Consider the following 21489-nt stretch of genomic DNA (forward strand, 5'->3'; position numbering starts at 1 on the left):
AATCACGCTGGCTGTTGCGGGTAAAGAGGTGGCAGGTCTATGTCCCAAAACAGGTGTGACTGCTGTCCCCCCAGTCACAGAGGATGAAGAGGCCGCGGATGCACAAGATGGGGCATACGGTGGTTGGCCCGGCCCGCTAGGCCGCATTGTAGCACAGTGAGCTTCCCACTGCAACTTATGCTTCATATCCATGCGATGGTTCATGCATGAAGTACTCAAACTATGGATTTTTTGGACTCTACTTAGCTTTCGGTGACAAATTTTACAGATAACACGAGTTGGGTCATCCTTATCGATCTGAAAAAATGCCCAGGCTATGCAAGGCTTAGCACCCATGCGACCTGAAGAGCCAACACGACTTGTGGTCAGAGGCAGAGTTGTGTTTGAGGATGCAGTTGTTGACATGCTTCCAGTACTACATCTCTGTCCAGGAAGGCGCAACCTGACCTCGTCGTCACTAGCATCCTTCTCCACATCCTCTGCTGACCTCATCGACTGGCTGACTGTGTGTTGACAGTAAGTGGGATCTGCAACCTTGTCATCATCACCCTGTGTGTTCTCACACCCGTCGTCCTCAGAGCCAACCTCTTCCTGCCCTGACAAAAAACTCAAGGTGTCGCTACAATCAGGCATTTGAGTCTCATCATTGTCTTCCTCATTGTCTCCACCAACAGGAGTTATAGTTTGGGAACTTGGGTCGACATTATGGTCAGAACCTTCTGCGTCTGGTCCTGGATCCGACTCATAAAGATTCTGGGCATCAGTGCAGATCATTTCCTCGTCTGGATTCACAGAAGCTCTAGAGCCGACCTCTGATTCCCAGGCTATAGTATGAGTAAACAGCTCTGCAGACTCAACCATCTGTTCTACCCCATACTCAGACGGGCAGCTGGAGACTTGGGAGCTGTGAGGAAGTAAGTGCGATTGGGGTGACACCTCTGAGGACTGGAGCATTTGTGATGTTGAAGTTGAGGTGGAGGAGAGCCCACTTAAAGGAGCACTTGATATCCGTTGAAGCACCTGCTGTTTTTGTGCCTCATCTGGAATTTGTAGCGATTGGCGTGGCCGTAAGAAAGGGATCGTATCACATTGTCCGCTAAAAGAAGTAAACATCTTAGTTTGGATGGAAGACGATCTTTCTTCTGCAGATGTTACTGTTGCTTTATAACCTACCCCACGGACACAACCTTTTTTTCCCTTCCCAACACACCTATTCCCCTTTCCACCAGCAGCAGGCCTTTTTCCACTCATTTTGGTGGTTAACTAATTCACAACTCTGGAGTTGTTTGCACAAAAAACAATGGATGGGAACCAAGCAGAGCTGAGTGGCCAAACTGTGGTATTAGCCCAAATGGATTGGCTGGGTTAGATGCAATAAAACAATTTTATTACATACACAGGTGGTGGAGCTTAGTATAGATGGACTAATAGAATGAGTCCCACACACTGCTACAAGCCCAAAAATTTTTTCCGAGCTAGATGCAGCTAAAAATTATTTGTAATTTGCAAGCTGGTGGAGCTTAGTATAGATGGACTAAGAATAAGTCCCACACACTGCTACAAGTCCAAAATTATTTTCCGAGCTAGATGCAGATAAAAATTAATTGCAATTTCCAAGCTGGAGGAGCTTAGTATAGATGGACTAAGAATAAGTCCTACACACTGCTACAAGCCCAAAATTATTTTCCGAGCTAGATGCAGATAAAAATTATTACTAATTTGCAAGCTGATGGAGCTTAGTATAGATGGACTAAGAATAAGTCCCACACACTGCTACAAGTCCAAAATTATTTTCCGAGCTAGATGCAGATAAAAATTAATTGCAATTTCCAAGCTGGAGGAGCTTAGTATAGATGGACTAAGAATAAGTCCCACACACTGCTACAAGCCCAAAATTATTTTCCGAGCTAGATGCAGATAAAAATTATTACTAATTTGCAAGCTGGTGGAGCTTAGTATAGATGGACTAAGAATAAGTCCCACACACTGCTACAAGCCCAAAATTATTTTCCGAGATAGATTCAGATAAAAAATTATTTGTAATTTGCAAGCTGGAGGAGCTTAGTATAGATGGACTAAGAATAAGTCCCACACACTGCTACAAGCTCAAAATTATTTTCCGAGCCAGATGCAGATAAAAATTATTACTAATTTGCAAGCTGGTGGAGCTTAGTATAAGTGGACTAAGAATAAGTCCCACACACTGCTACAAGCCCAAAATTATTTTCCGAGCTAGATGCAGATAAAAATTATTTGTAATTTGCAAGCTGGAGGAGCTTAGTATAGATGGACTAAGAATGAGTCCCACACACTGCTACAAGCCCAAAATTATTTTCCGAGCTAGATGCAGATAAAAATTATTTGTAATTTGCAAGCTGGAGGAGCTTAGTATAGATGGACTAAGAATAAGTCCCACACACTGCTACAAGCCCAAAATTATTTTCCGAGCCAGATGCAGATAAAAATTATTTCTAATTTGCAAGCTGGTGGAGCTTAGTATAAGTGGACTAAGAATAAGTCCCATACACTGCTACAAGCCCCAAATTATTTTCCGAGCTAGATGCAGATAAAAATTATTTGTAATTTGCAAGCTGGAGGAGCTTAGTATAGATGGACTAAGAATAAGTCCCACACACTGCTACAGGCCCAAATTTATTTTCCGAGCTAGATGCAGATAAAAATTATTTGTAATTTGCAAGCTGTAGGAGCTTAGTATAGATGGACTAAGAATAAGTCCCACAGACTGCTACAAGCCCAAAATTATTTTCCGAGCTAGATACAGATAAAAATGATTTGTAATTTGCAAGCTGGAGGAGCTTAGTATAGATGGACTAAGAATAAGTCCCACACACTGCTACAAGCCCAAAATTATTTTCCGAGCTAGATGCAGATAAAAATTATTACTAATTTGCAAGCTGGTGGAGCTTAGTATAGATGGCCTAATAGAATGATGCTATGCCCAAAAGGTTTTACTTGGCTAGGTGCAGTAAAAAAAATTGTATTCTATACACAGGTGGTGTAGCTTGCAACACAGATACGCTACTCCACTGACTAACACACACTGCAAGAGGACAAAAAGGATTTGCTTAGCTAGATTTAGCCAAATGCTGTGAAAAACACTTGCACAGCACTGGCACAGACCTGCCTGGCAAAAAGTCCTAGGAAATGCTGTAAAATAGTCCTCAAAAGGACTGCAATTACAATTAGTCCCTACTCCCAACCTATCTATTTAAGAGCACAGACCTACCTGCTAAAAGTCGTAGGAAATGCTGTAACCAAGTCCTCAAAAGGACTGCAATCACAACTATTCCCTACTCTCAAGCTATCTGTATACTTCAGAGAAAATTGGCTTGAAATTAACACTTAAAGTATAGCGCACACAGCAACAGCGGTGTCGTCTAACACGCAGCTGCAGCATTGAGAAAATGGTGGCGACGGGGAAAATGGCTGGGTCTTATAGGGCAAGGACATGTGACATACACAGCCAATGACACATGCCCTTGCTTATGTGAAAAAAAGCAGTTCGCTCTGTGTGTGCGCTGCTGATAGGCTGACAGATTGCACCTCCCCACTGTAAATGCGGGAAAGAGAAAAAAAAATGGAGATCTTCATTATTTCTGCAGAGATCCATCCCCTGCCCCTCCCCCGCCCCGCTGTACACTCAAACTGCGTATTAACATTGATTATCAGCATTACTGTGAAAAAATCCAGTTATGATTTTGGTGCACGAACAGTTATCGAACATAACCTCGAACAGCCGGATTTTTTTTCAAATCGTTCGTGTTCGCCGAACGGCTCGAACACTGCTCAAAACAGCTCGAATTTGAGATTGGCGAACAGTTCGAGTCGAACACCGCTCATCTCTACACATAATTATAACTGTGGTTTTGCAGTTCCACGGTTCAAATCTCTGTATTATCCAGCTTTTGGCCGTTTTTCCGTAAAAAAAACAGTAATAATTTCTCCCTGACTGTTCAGACACAAATATATCTGTTTAAAAGATTCTGGTGTAGGCCAGATAACTAGAACTGTGGTTTTGCAGTTCCACAGTTCAAATCTCTGTATTATCCTGCTTTTGGCATTTTTTACGTAAAAAAAACAGTAATAGTGTCTCCCTGACTGTTCAGACACAAATATATCTTTTTAAAAGTTTCTGGTGTAGGACACATAACTATAACTGTGGTTTTGCAGTTCCACAGTTCAAATCTCTGTATTATCCAGCTTTTGGCCGTTTTTCCGTAAAAAAAAAAACAGTAATAGTGGCTCCCTGACTGTTCAGACACAAATATATCTGTTTAAAAGATTCTGGTTTAGGCCACATAACTATAACTGTGGTTTTGCAGTTCCACGGTTCAAATCTCTGTATTATCCACCTTTTTGCCTTTTTTACATAAAAAATAAAAAAATTGAGTGTCTCGCTCAGTGTTCAGACACAAATATATCTGTTTAAAAGATTCTGGTGTAGGCCAGAGAAATAGAACTATGGTTTTCCTTTTCCACGGTTCTAATCTAATTTTTATTACCCTTTTTCCAATGATAGTGCGAGTGTAATCTATTTTACTTCATTTACAATGGGCAAGGCGCATGGCAAGGGAAGTGGAACTGGACGTTCTGGTGATGATGCGTGTAGAGGACGGGGCCGTGGCCAAGGTGAAAATGTGCCACAACCAACAGCCACATCTTCTCGCTCCCACTTCTTGACCGAATTTCTAGGGAAGCACACTACAACACCAGTATTGCGAACTGATCAGTGTGAACAGGTTATTAATTGGATAGCAGATAATACTTCCAGTTACCTGGGCACCACAACCTCCGGTCTGTCTTCCACACAGTCACGTTTTAGTAGCCGTGAGTCTCGACCGCATACTCATCCTCACCCTGATGCTCCTTCCTCCCACCATGCCGAGTGTCGTCAGACAGCAACTGATCCCACCCTTGGACACTCTGAAGAGCTGTTCACTGGTCCATTTCCATATTTGTGCCCCTCGCCTGCTCCGCTTGAAGTGGTGGAAGAGGAGATCCTATGTAGCGATGCCCAAATATTTGAATAGCCTCGGCCAGAGGAAGTCGACGCTGGCAATTTGTCACAAGAGGTGGACGATGACGAGACATAATTGCCACGAAGTGAGGAGGAGGATCGTGGTGCGCAAGTGGAAGAGGAGGAGGTGGTGGATGATCTAATAACAGACCCAACATGGCAGGACGACACGCAGAGTGAGGCCAGCAGCACACAGGGCAGGGAGGCAGAGTACCCCAGCAGGCAGGAAGAAGCAGTGTGGTGGCCACACACAGAAGGCGGGCAACAGTTCCCCGTAACACCAACACGAGGGACGTTGCCAGTACAACCGGTAGGTCTTCCAGAGTCTGGTATTTTTTTAAAGACTCTGTTGATAACCCCAAAAAGGTCATTTGTACCACCTGCCGTGCCAGCATCAGCAGGGGTGACAAAACTACCAGCCTGACCACCACCAGCATGATCAGCCACATGTCAGCAAAGCACCCGACTTTGTGGGGCGTACCCCAGGGTCCACGACCAGTGTCAGCGGGTATCACCACTGCTTCTTCCGCTGTTGTGCATGTAAGAGAACCCCCTGTTGTGCGTGCAAGGCAATCCCCTGTCCATACTGCATGCAAAGATGCCCCCTCCTCTCGGTCTTCACTTGTTATGGCAGTTTCTCAAGAAACAGCATCAACGTCCACGTCCCACCGCAGCGTTCAATTGTCCATATCCCAGACCTTTGAACGAAAGCGCAAATTCGCAGCTAACGCCCCACAGGCCACAGTCCTAAATTCGCACATTTCACGACAGCTTGCGTTGGAAATGCTGCCTTTTAGGCTGGTGGAGATGGAATCCTTCCGCAACCTTATGGCGGTGGCCGTCCCTCGGTACTCGGTCCCCAGCCAACACTATTTTGCCCGGTGTGCCATCCCCGCGCTACACAAGCACGTGTCCCAAAACATCTGCCATGCCCTCAACAACGCAGTTACTCGGAGAATCCACCTGACAACGTACACGTGGACAAGTTCTTGTGGCCAGGGACGGTAAATCTCCCTGATGGCACACTGGGTGGAAGCCGGGACCCAGTCGGACCTTGGGACGGAACACATCCTCCCCACACCGATGATTGCGGACCCTATGTCAGTCAGAGTTGCCCCCACAGAGTACAGCTCCTGCGCATCATCCTTCTCCTCCTCATGTTCAGCCTCCATCTCAGATATCACCACATCAGTTACAAGCTGGAAGCACTGCAGTACTGCCTCAGCCAAGCGGCAACAGGCTGTGCTGAAACTCATAAGCTTAGGTGACAAACCTCACACTGCTGTGAAAGAGCAGGCAGATCTGTGGCTGAGACTGCTGAACCTACATCCAGGCATGGTCGTGTGTGACAATGGCCGTAACTTGGTGGTGGCTCTGAGGCGAAGCGAGATCACACACGTACCATGTCTGGCTCATGTACTTAACCTCGTGGTTCAGCGGTTTCTTAAATCGTACTCCGAGTTGCCAGATCTGCTTGTCAAAGTACGCCGCCTGTCAGCTCATTTTCGGAAGTCGGCTACAGCTTCCGCCGCACTTGCTGTGTTGCAGCAGCGTTTGCAGCTTCTGGCACACCGACTGGTGTGTGATGTCCCCACACGTTGGAACTCTACCCTCCACATGTTGCAAAGGATTTGTGAGCAGAAGAGAGCAGTTGTGGAGTACCAGCTGCAACAAGGCCGTCGATATTCAGGTCAGACTCCACACATAAGCCCTCAGGAGTGGACCTGGATGTCCGACATATGTACCATCCTGACAAACTTTGAGGAGTCCACCAAGATGGTGAGTGGCGATGACGCCATCATTAGCGTCAGCATCCTACTTGTCTGTCTTTTGCAATGCTCTCTGCAGAGAATTAACCGCTTCCCGACCGCCCACTGTAGATAAACGGCTGCGCTGCCTAAGCTCTGTGCAGCGCGGACGTTTTAAAAACGGTGGGTGGTCCCGCAGCGCTCAGGACCCCCAGGGTCCTGCAAGCGCTGCAGGAGCAGTGCAGAGCGAAAGCTCTGAGAGGGAACATCATCGGGACCTGATTGGTTCAGGTCCCAGTGATGTTAACCCTTTGCTGTCTTCTATATGCCGCGATCTATAGTGATCGTGCATATAGAAGACAGCAGGAGGAGAGGGGGTCGTCCACTTACCTCTCCGACGACCCCTGATACCTTCCAGGACCTTGGTTTGCTATGGCAGCTGGAGGTCACATGACCGCCTCCAGCTCTGCCATATATGGTGTCCTGCCTGGCTCAGCCTGCAGCTGAAGCCAGGCAGGAGACTCTGACTGTGAAACAGTCAGTGAAGATCTCATGTAATGTAATATATGTCTATTACATTACATGAGATCAGGGATCAGAAAATTAAAAATTAATGTCCCATACAGGGACTAAGTAAAAATGCAAAAAAAAGTAAAAAAAAATGTTTTGAAACTGTTAAAACAAAAATGCAAAATAAATTAAAATAAATAAATAAAATATTAAACCGATAAATCCGTATATTTATGCAAAAATTAAAAAAGTAAACATATTTGGTATTGCCGCGTCCGAAACAACCCGAGCTATAAAACTGTCACACTAATTAACTCCTTCTGTGCACACCATAATAAAAATAAATAAAAAACGGAGCAAAAAACTATGCTTTTTCCTCATATCGCCAAACAAAAAGTGGAAAAAAATGCGATCAAAAATCAAAATGGAAATAAAAATGGTACCGCTGAAAACGTCATCTTGTTCCGCAAAAAAAAAGCCGCCATACAGCTCCATCAGCCAAAAAATAAAAAAGTTATAGCGCTCAGAATAAAGCAATGCAAAAAAAATATTTTTTCTATAAAATTGTTTTATTGTGTAAAAGCGCCAAAACATAAAAAAAATGTACAGTAAGTGTAGTATCGCTGTAAACGTACTGACCCGAAGAATAATGTTGCCTGATCACTTTTACCACACGCAGAACGGCATAAAAAAAAACCCTCAAAAAAACAATTCCTGAATTGTTGGTTTTTGTTAATTTTACCTCCCAAAAAACGGAATAGAAAGCGATCAAAAAATGTCCCGTACCCAAAAATTGTACCAATAAAAATGTCAACTCGTCCCGCAAAAAACAAGCCATGACATGACTCTGTCGGCCGAAATATGGAAAAATTATAGCTCTCAAAATATGGCGATGCAAAAACTAGATTTTGCAAAAAAAAAGCGTCTCTTAGTGTGTGACAGCTGTCAGTCATAAAAACCCGATATAAATCTGGTATCTCTGTAATTGCACCGACCCGAAGAATAAAGTAATCTAATCAATTATATCACACTAGGAACGGCGTAAAAAAATAAATAAAACCAATTCTTCACCTGCTACTGATTTGTTTATTATGTCTCCCAAAGATCGCAGTATGGCTCGGCACACAATTATCCTGCGCTCTGCGCTGAGCACTTACGCCAGAGTTTCCGTGTAAATCTCTGAAATATGTGATTCAGCTGGAACCCATGACGGAAGATTCCCTGTAATGAGGCAGATATAGGCCACTGTGGATGCCGTCTGGCCTGTGATCCCACGGTGTCATTTGTTTTAGGCGTGCATAAAAGTGCGGTTGGCCACAGTTTTGTGCACTTCTGAAAAAAAGGACACCACTAAACAGAGGCCAGACGGAGTCCAGAGTAACTCTGCTGCCTCATTACAGTGAATGGATCCCGCAGGGGTTTCATCTGAATTACATCACTTGGAAATTTAGATGGAAACTCCGATGTAAGTGCTCAGCCTAGAGCGCCGGATAAATGTTACGTAAAATGTTCCCAATAAAAGCTTCAACTCAGTCCTCAAAAAAAGCTAGTCCCCACTCAAGTCCGTCATCTGTTAAAAATATAAGGGACTTCCAAGTTACTGGTAGCAGAAAGGCTCTGGAAAAGCCAAATGGCCCTTGCCCCCCAAAAGAAATTCAGAAAATTTTGTGCTCCCAAATCCAAATGCCTATTCTACAATAATTTGTTCTCCAATTGTCAAATAGCGCTCCGTCCCCCCCAGATCTCGCCGAATGGCTGAGTGGTACGATACAGCCATATATGGGGTATTGCCACTTTTAGAAGAAATTGGTTGACACATTTCGGCACCATTTTTACCCATTGCCCTGTGTGAAAATGTAAAATCTGAGGGTAAAACATTTTTATGTGGTAAAAATATAATTATGCTTTTTTCACTGCCCAATTGTATAAATTTAAAAATTAAAAAATACTCACTACTTCCCTAGATGAATTCCTTGAGAGGTGTAGTTTACAAAATAGGGTCACTTGTGGGGGTTTCTGCTGTTTCGGCATGTCAGCGACTCTTCAAATGTGACATGGTGTCTGCTGCCTATCCCACCAACATAGCGCTCCTTTCTCTTCCGAACCCTGCCGTACACCAAAGCAGTGGTTTTCCCCCACATATGGGGTATCAGCGTACTCAGGAGAAATTGTACAACAAATTTCATGGTGCAATTTATCCTGTTACCCTTATGATAATGCAAAATTAGGGAATGAAAAACATTTTTTGTGGGAAAAATGTGAAAATTTTATTTTTATGGCTCAATATTATAAACTTCTGTGAAGCAGCTGGGGGTGCAAGGTGCTCACCACACATCTAGATAAGTTCCCTAAGGGGTCTAGTTTCCAAAATGGTGTCACTTGTGGGGGGTTTCCACTGTTTAGGCACATCAGGGGCTCCCCAAATGCAACATGGCGTCCGCTAATTATTCAAACAAATTTTACATTCAAAAAGTCAAATGGCGCTCCTTCCCTTTCAAACCCTGCCGTGCGCCCAAACAGTGGTTTGCCTCCACATATGGGGTATCGGTGTGTTCAGGAGAAATTGCACAACAAATTTCATGGTGCAATTTTTCCTATTACCCTTATCATAATGCAAAATTAAGGGATGAAAAACGTTTTTGTGGGAAAAATGTGAAAATTTTATTTTTACAGCTGATTATTATAAACTTCTGTGAAGCACCTTGGGGTGCTCACCACACATCTAGATAAGTTCCCTAAGGGGTCTAGTTTCCAAAATGGTGTCACTTTTGGGGGGTTTCCACTGTTTAGGCACATCAGGGGCTCTCCAAACGCAACATGGCGTCCGCTAATTATTCAGACAAATTTTACATTCAAAAAGTCTAATGGCGCTCCTTCTCTTCCGAACCCTGCAGTGCGCCCAAACAGTGGTTTTCCCTCACATATGGGGTATCAGCGCGCTCAAGAGAAATTGCACAAAAAAATTTGGGGTCCATTTTTTCCTTTTACCCCTGTGAAAATAAAAAAAATTGGGTCTAAAGTAACATTTTTGTGAAAAAAGTTAAATGTTAATTTTTTTCTTCCACATTCCAAAAATTCTTGTGAAGCACCTGAAGGGTTAATAAAGTTCTTGAATGTGGTTTTGAGCACTTTGAGGGGTGCAGTTTTTAGAATGGTGTCACTTTTGGGTATTTTCTGTCACAAAGACCCCTCAAAGTGACTTCAAATATGATGTGGTCCCTAAAAAAAATGTTTTGTAAATTTTGTTGGAAAAATGAGAAATCGCTGGTCAACTTTTAACCCTTATAGCTCCCTAACAAAAAAAAATTTTGGTTCCAAAATTGTGCTGATGTAAAATAGACATGTGGGAAATGTTATTTATTAACTATTTTATGTGACATATCTCTCTGATTTAAGGGCATGAAAATTCAAATTCATTGCAAAATGTTCAAAATTTTCGCCAAATTTCCAATTTTTTCACAAATAAACGCAAGTGATATCAAAGAAATTTTACCACTATCATGAAGCACAATATGTCACGAAAAAACAGTCTCAGAATCAGGGGAATCCGTTGAAGCCTTCCAGAGTAATTACTTCATAAAGTGACAGTGGTCAGAATTGAAAAAATTGGCCCGGTCACAAAGGCAAAAACAGGCTCTGGTGCGAAGTGGTTAAAGAGGAGGCATTGCAGCCAGAGTATGATGAGATGGATCAAGAAGCCGTAATGGGAGATTACATACAGTCCAGCCTCATCTCATCCCAAAGTGCATTGGGGGACAATGAGGGAGAGGAGTAGGAGGAGGAGGAGGAAGGACAGGAGCTGGTATCATGCGCTGTAGACGGTAGTACCTGTACAACTGTCATACCGTCGGTTCAGAGTGGGTGGCCTGAGGACAGGGGGGAGGAGGAGGAGGAGGAGGAGAGCATGGTCAGTCGTCATCTTGGTGAGGACACGGAAGTCTTGCCCGTTACCAATCTGGCACGCATGGCTGATTTTATGTTACGCTGCCTTAACCGTGACCCTCGCGTTGTCAAAATGTTGGGTGACAGTCATTACTGGTTGATGACACTTTTAGACCCCCGCTACAAGGAGAACTTTCACTCTCTTATTCATGAGATGGAGAGGTATACAAAAATGTGGCAGTACCAGAAGGCCCTTGCTGCAGAACTGTTAAAAAAATTCCCATCTGAACACGCTAGCGGCAGAGGTCACAGTTCGTTGACCAACCAAGGCGTACAGGTGAGAGAGACGCAACTCCAATCCAGCAGAGGCAGGGGAACACTGTCAACATTCTGGGACAGTTTTCTGAGACCCGCCCAGCTTACAGGCCCTGAGGCGCGGGGTACTCTCACAAGGAGTGGAAACTTTCAAAAGATGGTGAGGGAGTACCTTGCCGACTGTACCAGCGTCCTCCGTGAGTCCTCTGTGCCTTTTAATTATTGGGTATTAAAGCTGGACACTTGGAATGAACTCTCTCTGTACGCCTTGGAGGTCCTGGCCTGCCCTACCGCTAGCATGTTATCGGAGCGTGTTTTTAGTGCCGCTGGGGAATTATAACTGATAAGCGCACTCGCCTGTCAACTGACAATGCTGACAAGCTGACCCTTATCAAAATGAACAAGGGCTGGATTGGGCCAGACTTTTCATCACCTACCAAATGACATCAGAATAACATAAAGTCAAATCCACTGTGTTATTTCGGGAGGTGTATTCCCATGCACCGCTTCAGACCCACACATGGGTATACGCTTCCTCATTTCGGCTGTATTTTGCTCTTCTCCTTATCCTAAGCCTCCACCACCACTATACCACCAGGGTGACCGTGGTCCGTGTTGCCAGCATTGCAAGTTCCTCCGTCCTAATTTTTGGCAGCTTTTGCTTGGAAGGCATAGGCAAAAACTATGGGAGACCCACTCCCCAATAATGGGAATAATGTTTTAAATATGCTGTACTGCATGGCTCTTGTTTGCCAGCATTGCAAGTTCCTCCGTCCTAATTTTTGGCAGCTTTTGCTTGGAAGGCATAGGCAAAGACTATGGGAGACCCACTCCCCAATAATGGGAATAATGTTTTGAATATGCTATACTGCATGGCTCTTGTTTGCCAGCATTGCAAGTTCCTCCGTCCTAATTTTTGGCAGCTTATGCTTGGAAGGCATAGGCAAAGACTATGGGAGACCCACTCCTCAATAATGGGAATAATGTTTTGAATATGCTGTACTGCATGGCTGTTGTAAGGGGCATTAAAATAGTCTTGTTAAGCTACTGTGACCTCCACCACTCTTCCAAGGGGCATTGATATTGTCTTTTTATTCCACTGTGACCTCCACGTCTCTTCCAAGGGGCATTAAAACCGTCTTGTTAAGCTACTGCGACCTCCACCACTCTTCCAAGGAGCATTAAAACCACCTTGTTAAGCTACTGTGACCTCCATGTCTCTTCCAAGGGGCATTAAAACCGTCTTGTTAAACCACTCTGAACTCCATGTCTCTTCCAAGGGGCATTAAAACTGTCTTGTTAAGCTACTACGACCTCCACCACTCTTCCAAGGGGCATTAAAACTGTCTTGTTAAGCTACTGCGACCTCCACCACTCTTCCAAGGGGCATTAAAACCGTCCTGTTAAGCTACTGCGACCTCCACCACTCTTCCAAGGGGCATTGATATTGTCTTTTTATTCCACTGTGACCTCCCCATCTCTTCCAAGGGGCTTTAAAACTGTCTTGTTAAGCTACTGCGACCTCCAACACTCTTCCAAGGGGCATTAAAACCGTCTTGTTAAGCTACTGCGACCTCCACCACTCTTCCAAGGGGCATTGATATTGTCTTTTTATTCCACTGTGACCTCCACGTCTCTTCCAAGAGGCTTTAAAACCGTCTTGTTAAGCTGCTGTGAACTCCACGTCCCTTCCAAGGGGCATTAATACCGTCTTGTTATACCACTCTGACCTCCACGTCTCTTCCAAGGGGCATTTAAACCGTCTTGTTAAACCACTCTGAACTCCAAGTCTCTTCCAAGGGGCATTAAAACCATCTTGTTAAGCTACTGCAACCTCCACGTCTCTTCCAAGGGACATTAAAACCATCTTGTTAAACCACTCTGACCTCCACGTCTCTTCCAAGGGGCATTAAAACTGTCTTGTTAAGCTACTGTGACCTCCACCACTCTTCAAGGGGCATTGATATTGTCTTTTTATTCCACTGCGACCTCCAACACTCTTTCAAGGGCCATTAAAACCATCTTGTTAAGCTACTGTGACCTCCACCACTCTTCCAAGGGGCATTAAAACTGTCTTGTTAAGCTACTGTGACCTCCGCCACTCTTCCAAGGGGCATTAAAACCGTCTTGTTAAGCTACTGTGACCTCCACCACTCTTCCAAGGGGCATTAAAAGTGTCTTGTTAAACCACTCTGAACTCCACGACTCTTCCAACGGGCATTGCATTTCCTCCTAATTTTAGTCAGCTTTTGCTTTTCAATGCATAGGCGAACACTAAGGGAGACCCACTCCCCAATAATGGGTAGAAGGTTTTTAGTACGCAGCAATCCACGTCTGTTTCAAGGGGCATAGCAGTTCCTCATAATTTTTGGAAAGCCTTCCATTCACTGCTTAGGCCAACAGTGTACAGGAGACCCAGTTGCTATAAATGGAAAAAACGCTTTAGTTAAGGCCCTCTGACCTCCATGTCACTTCCAAGGGGCATTGGAGTGCCTCGAAATTTTTGGTAGGCATTGCCCTCACTGTATGCCCTATAACTGTATAGCCGAACCGCTCCTTTTGGTACAGAAACATATCCTACAAGACATGTGTGGTTGACTGGCCTGATATTGATGTGAATGGTCCCTGTTCCTCCTGCTCTTTCTCCTTTGCCACCACCTCATCCATCATTCATCACCTGAAGCTTTGTTTTAACGGAAGTCATAGAACTGGGATAGTAGCAGGAAAACATCCAGCAATCCTTGGAGGAGGTAGGATATGCGCCAAAACGCTGACCACCTCAGGCCTAGCCGCTACTACATACATGCGCTTGCATTCCAAGGAACAGAAAGCTAAGGAGATGGATGGACTCATGATCATGAATAATTTACTAGTTGTGTAGGAGGCCGACCATTGCTGCTGTCTACCTTCTGAACTTTGTGTTGAAGCCTGATTGACCGAGGACCCGCAATCCTCTATGTCTGGAGGAAGTGTTGCATCCCAGTGTCCAACTGTGTCCAGGCTTCCACAATATTAACCCAGTCTGACGGCGTCAGTGAGATGGACCATCCCTGGCCACATTCACTTGTCCACGTGTTTGTGGTTAGGCTGTCCTTCAAATAGGGGCGGCTGGGGACCATTTATGGACACCCGGCCGCCCCTAGGCGGCTGGGGACCGTGTGCGGGCACCCGGCCACGGGGCGGCTGGGGACCGAGTATGGACACCCGGCCGCCCCCTGGCGACTGGGGACCAAGCGTGGACGCGGCCATGACGTGGTGGCCAGATTCCACCTCCACATGCCTAAAAGGCCCAATTTCAAGTGCAAGCAAGCTAGCAGTATGATATTGCAGCCTGGGGGTGGGTGGGTGACAGGCTGCATACTTGTACTTGCATTGCAAGGAATGGGGGAGGTACAATTGAGCACTGCCCTGGGACAAGGACTTGCACGGGGATAGTTGCAAATCTGCATCTTCTGAGGCGGCAAGGATCACTTCTGATGGGCACATTTTTAGGCAGTGACCTGGGTATCAGAGATGCTTTCAGGGGTCTTCCCTATGCTGTTCCCATGTCTTTTCAGCACTGTATGTATGTGTCACACAGCACATGGCCAGATAAGGTTGTAAAATGTTAAAATGACATTTACCTGTGAATGCATTTGTCACGGTTGAAAGCAATACAAAAGTGCAAAAACGCATAAAAAATGCTACTTGTGAACATAGCCCAAGGTGTGGAGGAGTATTTTTGGTTTTGGTTATTTTTTTTACCTTATACAGAAGTCTTTACCATGGAAAGGATGTTCCTTAACATATTTCACAGGAAAGCAGTTTCAGTTTCGTTTATGAACGTTTTATTGTGAGCCCGTAAAAGTGGCTTAATACCTCTGACCACGTTGTTGACAGCAGTGACCTGGGGCAATCCCCATGCTGTCCTCATGTCATTTGAGCACTGTCACTATCGTTTTGGGCACTTTTTAGGCTTTCTACAGACTGCCGGGGGTGCCGCCGCAAAAATTCTCGGGTCTCCCATAGACTAATGTGTCACCCTGGCCTGGATGCCACAAAATGTAATAAAGCTGTGTCTGAGAGCAAGGGGGAGGTTCTCTAGTCAGGGGAACATTAGCATGCAATGCCTCCTGTCTCAGGCCAGTAGGGGGAGCAGGCTGCCCCTATAAAAGCTGGTACTGGGGGCAGGGTTAGAGAGAGCTGGACGACCTGTCTCAGGATTCAGGTCCCAGAGCAGAGAGGGACAGTTGTATTGCACCCTAAGAGGAAGTGTGGCAGTAGGAGAGCCACAAGCCAGAGACTAGAGGCGAAGAGAGCCTGTCTTGGCAGATAACGGACTTAATTTACCAGACTTTGGTGTCTGAGGCTGGGAGGATTCCACATTCTACAGCAGATAACCAGTCCGCAGGGGACTGTATATTCCTTGACCTAAGAAGCCTGGAGGCCCTGCCACAACAGAAGGGACCAGCAAAGCCGTACAAGGCTGGGAGCAGAAAGGAACCCACGTCGCAGGTCATACAGGCGAGATACACGGAGAGCTCGGAAGCGTGGGCTGTTATCCTATAAGGAGGAGATAGTCAGAAGGAGCGCAGAAAGCATGGTAGGCCTACACCCTCACCCTGACCAGGGCCAATTTCCCCATTGCTCTCAGACATCCAGGTCCCCTACTAGCCGGGACTGTTTATGGGTCAGTTTACCTGCTTTAGTAAAGACCCTGGACTGCAACCTGTTGTCTGTGTGCTCCTTTGCTCCTCCAGCACTATCAGCACTGGGACTCTCACTACCATCACTCCCACCATCCACTACACTGCCCTGGGGCCGCACTCTTCCCGTGGGGAGTCACACCATCCCAGCTGCATACATCATCAGTCCCAGCGGTCTGCCTTGCAGCTGCGGTTCCTAATGACCGCAAATCCACGGGTGGCGTAGTCGGACATAATCATCAGCACATAACGGACTACCACTGGCCTGACCACCCTGAGCCACGGAACCGGGTTGCCACTACTACTCCCATCGTTCCCCTACTGCCGGGATCCGAGTGCCCCACGGCCCAGGGGGTGAGTCAGCTTTGGCGTAGTCGGCAGGATTGCAACCAACCCACCACAAACGGGTATTGCGTGCCTAGAAAAGACTTTGCACTTACCTGAAAAGAGGTTTCCCGCCATCCGGAGCCGTTTCCCGCCATTTCCAGCCGTCTCCCGCCATCTTCCATCGGTTCCCGCTATCTTCAGCCGCTTTCCCGCCATCGGACGCCATCTTCAGGACGCCGCGCGGGAAGAAGAGGGGCGTGGACGTCCAAAACGTGCGAGATCCGAAGCTCCGCCCCACGCACCGACGCTGCGCAAGGTCCTGGAAGGGAGAGAGAGCGACGCTAACGTCACCAGGACGCGACGCAAGGTCCTCGTCCGGAGCAGCATCAGCGGAGCCGCAGCCTACAGAAGAGGATCGTCGGAAGGTAGGCCGCGCTTAACTAGGGGGGAGGAAGATGTCGGACACAGAGGCGCCCACTACCACCAAAGCAGCTGCAGCAGCGGTGATGCCCTTTTCCCTGCCCTACATCCCTGGAGCGGCCTGGCTGTCCAAGTACTCAGGGGAGCCCCATGCCCTAACTGACTTTAAGGAAAGGCTGTACAGTTTGTTCCAAGTCTACCCCCTGACAGAGGAACAGAAGGTCAGCATACTAACAGGGCAGTTATCTGGCGCAGCCCAAAGGGAGGTAAAATCATGGCCCACTGAGGAGAAAAGGACTGTGAAGGGTATTCTGGCCCGGCTGTGGGGTACCTTTGACACACGTACCTCCGCTGAGATTAAAATGAGGTTCTATGGATGTAAGCAGCGGGCACAGGACAGCATCAGAGACTATGCCCTAAATCTGCAGGAAGCCTTGAGGGCTATTCAACAAACTGACCCTGGCAGTGTGCAGGAAACGGATAAGCTGCTAACAGAACAATTCATAGAAGGGCTGCTGTCTAGCGCCCACAGGGCCCAACTGCGCCTCATGTTCTTTCAGAACCCCGACCTGACCTTTGCCCAATTTAAGGACAGGGCCATAAGGGTGCTCCGTGAATCTGCAACCAGTGGCGCTATAAACCCCCGGCGCCCTGTTCTCACCTACCACCAGGAGGCGGCGCCCTCCTCTATGGACCCCGTGGGGGCTGATGCACAGGCCCTGAACCAAGCCCCGTCGAAAGACCTGCACCACCAAGTCCAGGAGATGACCAGGAGCGTCGCCGCATTGACCAGGACCGTCCAGGCGTTGCAAGTGGACCCGTCAAGACCCATCGAGCTGGCTTCAAGTCCGGAGGATGTCCCGTGGCGTCGACAGAGGAGGATCCCGTCGTTCCGAGGGAGGCCCACAGACCGCTACGCAGAGGATGGACAGCCCATTTGCCGTCGATGCAACCAGCCCGGACACATTTCCAGGTACTGTAATTTAAACGGGTCCAACCTGGGGCAGAGGGCCAACCCCCAGGCATAAGATCACCAGGCCCTTATAATTGGCGTGATAAGTACATTGGGGGGCGCCCGGTTTTACCCGTGGTGCTGGACGGTATCCCCATGAGCGCCTTGCTGGATACTGAGTCACAAGTAACCACTATCCCTTATGTACTTTTTAAGCAGTATTGGACTGATGCTGATATCACACGGTATCCAGACAGTAACTTGAGCATCATCGCCAGTAATGGCTTGCCCGTGCCGCAGATGGGGTTCAAGGAGATGACCATTAAAATTGGTAAAGTTGAACTACCGGCACAGGGAGTGATTATTGTGGACATTGACCGTCGTGAAAGTCACCCTAAAATAACTGTGGGTACTAACGTGATCGAAAATTGTCTTTCAGAAGTAATTGTAATTCTACAACAGGTGGCGGTGAATGCTAGTTCCAGCCAACAGAGAGTCCTCAACAAGAAGATAAAAGCCCTGATGAGACGGCAGCAGGTAGAACTGTCTGGTGGTGAGATCGGTAGCGTAAGACTGAGTGACCCATTCCCCATTTCCATGCCTCCTAAAAGTGAAATGATGATCTGGTGTCGGACTGCAATCGGGTTGAGAGGTAGAGACTACCAAGCCATGGTAGAACCCGTGTACTCAGACAGCAGGCCCACCATTTTGACAGCCCGGGGGGTGGTTGATGTCCGTCATGGGAGGGTGCCCGTCCGCATCCTCAACATTGGGGAGAGGGAAGTACACTTACCCAGGTACGCTACACTCGCCAAACTGTTTGTTGTCGAACACAAAGCCATCAGGGCCGTGGAACCCTTGCCTCCATCTCCTCAGGCGGAGGGTAATGGCTCCCAGAAACAAAAGGAGGACTGGTGCCAGAAACTCCATGTGGGTGCTGACTCCACTCCCCTGCACCAAAAACAAGGAGTCTACCGGGTGGTACAGGAGTACGAGAAAGTCTTTAGTAAGCACCCGCTAGACTTCGGCAGAGTAAAGGGGACAGAACACCACATCCCCACAGGGAGCCACCCACCAATAAAAGAGAGACACAGGCCTGTACCCCCTGCACATTATCAGAACGCCAAGGGTATGCTGCGGGAAATGAAAGAAGCTGGGGTCATTAGAGATAGCTGTAGCCCCTGGGCAGCCCCCCTGGTTCTGGTAAAAACGAAAGACGGCACCATGAGAATGTGCGTGGACTATAGACAAATCAACCGTATCACCCACAAAGACGCATATCCGCTGCCTAGAATAGAGGAGTCTTTAGCCGCACTAAAATCAGCTAACTTTTTTTCTACTTTGGACCTTACTAGCGGGTACTGGCAGGTTCCTGTGGCAGAGGCTGACAAGGAGAAGACCGCCTTCACCACCCCGATGGGACTGAGCGAGTTCAACTGTATGCCTTTCGGGCTCTGCAACGCACCAGGGACCTTCCAGTGGCTGATGGAATGCTGTCTAGGGCACCGAAACTTCAAGACGGTCCTCTTTTACCTGGACGACGTGATCGTCTATTCGAAAACCTACGAGGACCATCTAAAGCACCTGGCCGAGGTGTTCGAAGCCCTGGCAGGCTATGGCCTAAAGGTGAAACCATCGAAGTGTCACCTGCTGAAACCAAAGGTCCAGTACCTAGGGCACGTGGTAAGCGCGAAAGGAGTGGCCCCCAACCCTGACAAGGTCACGGCAATCAAGAGCTGGCCAAGCCCCTCGAACATCAAAGAGGTGAGACAGTTTCTCGGATTGGTAGGCTACTACCGAAGGTTCATCCCCGGGTTCACTAGGATGGCAGCTCCTATGCAGGACCTCCTAATCGGACAGTCTAAGTCCAGGAGCCAAAAGCCACCCTTCAAGTGGGATAAACCGGAAGAGGAGTCCTTCCGCCAGTTGAAGATGGCCCTCACGGGGGATCAGATCCTGGCCTACCCTGATTATGGTCAGCCTTTTATTCTCCACACGGATGCCAGTAATGTGGGACTGGGAGCAGTACTGTCCCAAAACCAACAGGGCAGAGAAAGGGTGATCGCGTACGCCAGCCGGAAGCTGAGGCCCACTGAGAGGAACCCGGAGAATTACAGCTCCTTCAAGCTAGAATTCTTGGCGGTGGTGTGGGCCGTGACAGAACGCTTCAAGCATTACCTGGCCTCCGCAAAGTTCACCGTATACACGGACAACAACCCGTTGACACACCTGGACAATGCAAGACTGAGTGCCCTAGAACAGCGGTGGATGGCCCGTCTCTCCAACTATGACTTCGTGATCAAGTACCGGGCAAAACCAATGCCAACGCGGACACCCTATCAAGAATGCCTCACTTACCTGAAGGTGACGAAGACCCAGAAGAGCTGGAAGAAGTAGAACTCCCCGCGTTTCACCGGTATGGAGCTGCTCAATACTCCCACCGCGTGAAGGAGGAGGATCTAACAACCGTGATGATCAATCCCCTACCTCACCACAGCTGGGCCGAGACCCAAGATAGTGACCCTGCAATCCGCCTGGTGAAAGATCTGCTGACCCGGGAAGACGCCCGCTTAGATCCAGATGCCCCAGAGGAAGCCAAGCAGCTATGGAAAGAGAAGAGCAAGCTGTTCCTCTACGAAGGCAAGTTGTGTAGAAGGATTGTCAACCACCGGACGCACGAGCTGACCTGGCAAGTCGTGGTTCCAAGGCGGGATGCAGCTATGGTCCTGGGGGCTTACCATGACAGAGCGGGGCACTTCGGTTGGAAGAAACTGGAGTTCCTGCTAAGAGGAAGGTTCTTTTCGGTCGGCATGAGAGGGGCTGTAGAAAAGTGGTGCAGAGACTGTGGCCCTTGTCACCTAAGGAGGAAGGACCGTGCCAGCCAGAAGACACCCTTGAGGCCCATCGTCACCACGCAGCCTCTTGAGCTGGTAGCTCTAGACCACGTCAAGTTGGCTCCAAGCCGGTCAGGGTACATCTACGCCCTGACAATCGTGGACCACTATTCCCATTTTCTAGTGGTGGTCCCGGTAAAGGACTTGACAGCCCAAACAGCGGCCAGAGCCTTCCAGCAATACTTCTGCCGTCCACACGGGTATCCGGAACAGGTCCTGATAGACCAGGGTCCAGCGTTCGAGGCTGAAATCTTCCAGGAGTTCTGCAAACTCTATGGCTGTAAGAAGATTCGTACAACGCCTTACCACCCCCAAACCAACGGGATGTGTGAGAAGATGAACAATATAGTCATTGATCTCCTGAAGACGTTGCCCCTGGAGGAACGCAGCCTGTGGGCAGAAAAACTGCCGGACCTGATAGACCTATACAACAATATCCCGGTGAATGCTACAAACTGCACCCCGGCTTACCTGATGCGAGCCAGACCAGGTAAGCTGCCCGTAGACCTGGAGATGGGAGTCCTAATACCTGAGGACACCTCCCCGGATGCGGACTGGGATACGGAAAGGCAACTGCAGTACAAGAAGGTACGGGAGAGTGTGGAGAAGAGCCTGGCCCAGGTGAGAGAGGCAAGAAAAACTCTTCAATCAACACGCCCCTGCTGGTCCCCTAGAACCTGGTGAGCAAGTCCTAAAGCGAAAAAGAAGGCTACATAAG

The sequence above is a fragment of the Phyllobates terribilis genome, unplaced genomic scaffold (assembly GCF_046119375.1).
Source record: "Phyllobates terribilis strain yellow unplaced genomic scaffold, ASM4611937v1 Scaffold_3__8_contigs__length_932513732, whole genome shotgun sequence".
NCBI classification, from domain to species: domain Eukaryota; kingdom Metazoa; phylum Chordata; class Amphibia; order Anura; family Dendrobatidae; genus Phyllobates; species Phyllobates terribilis.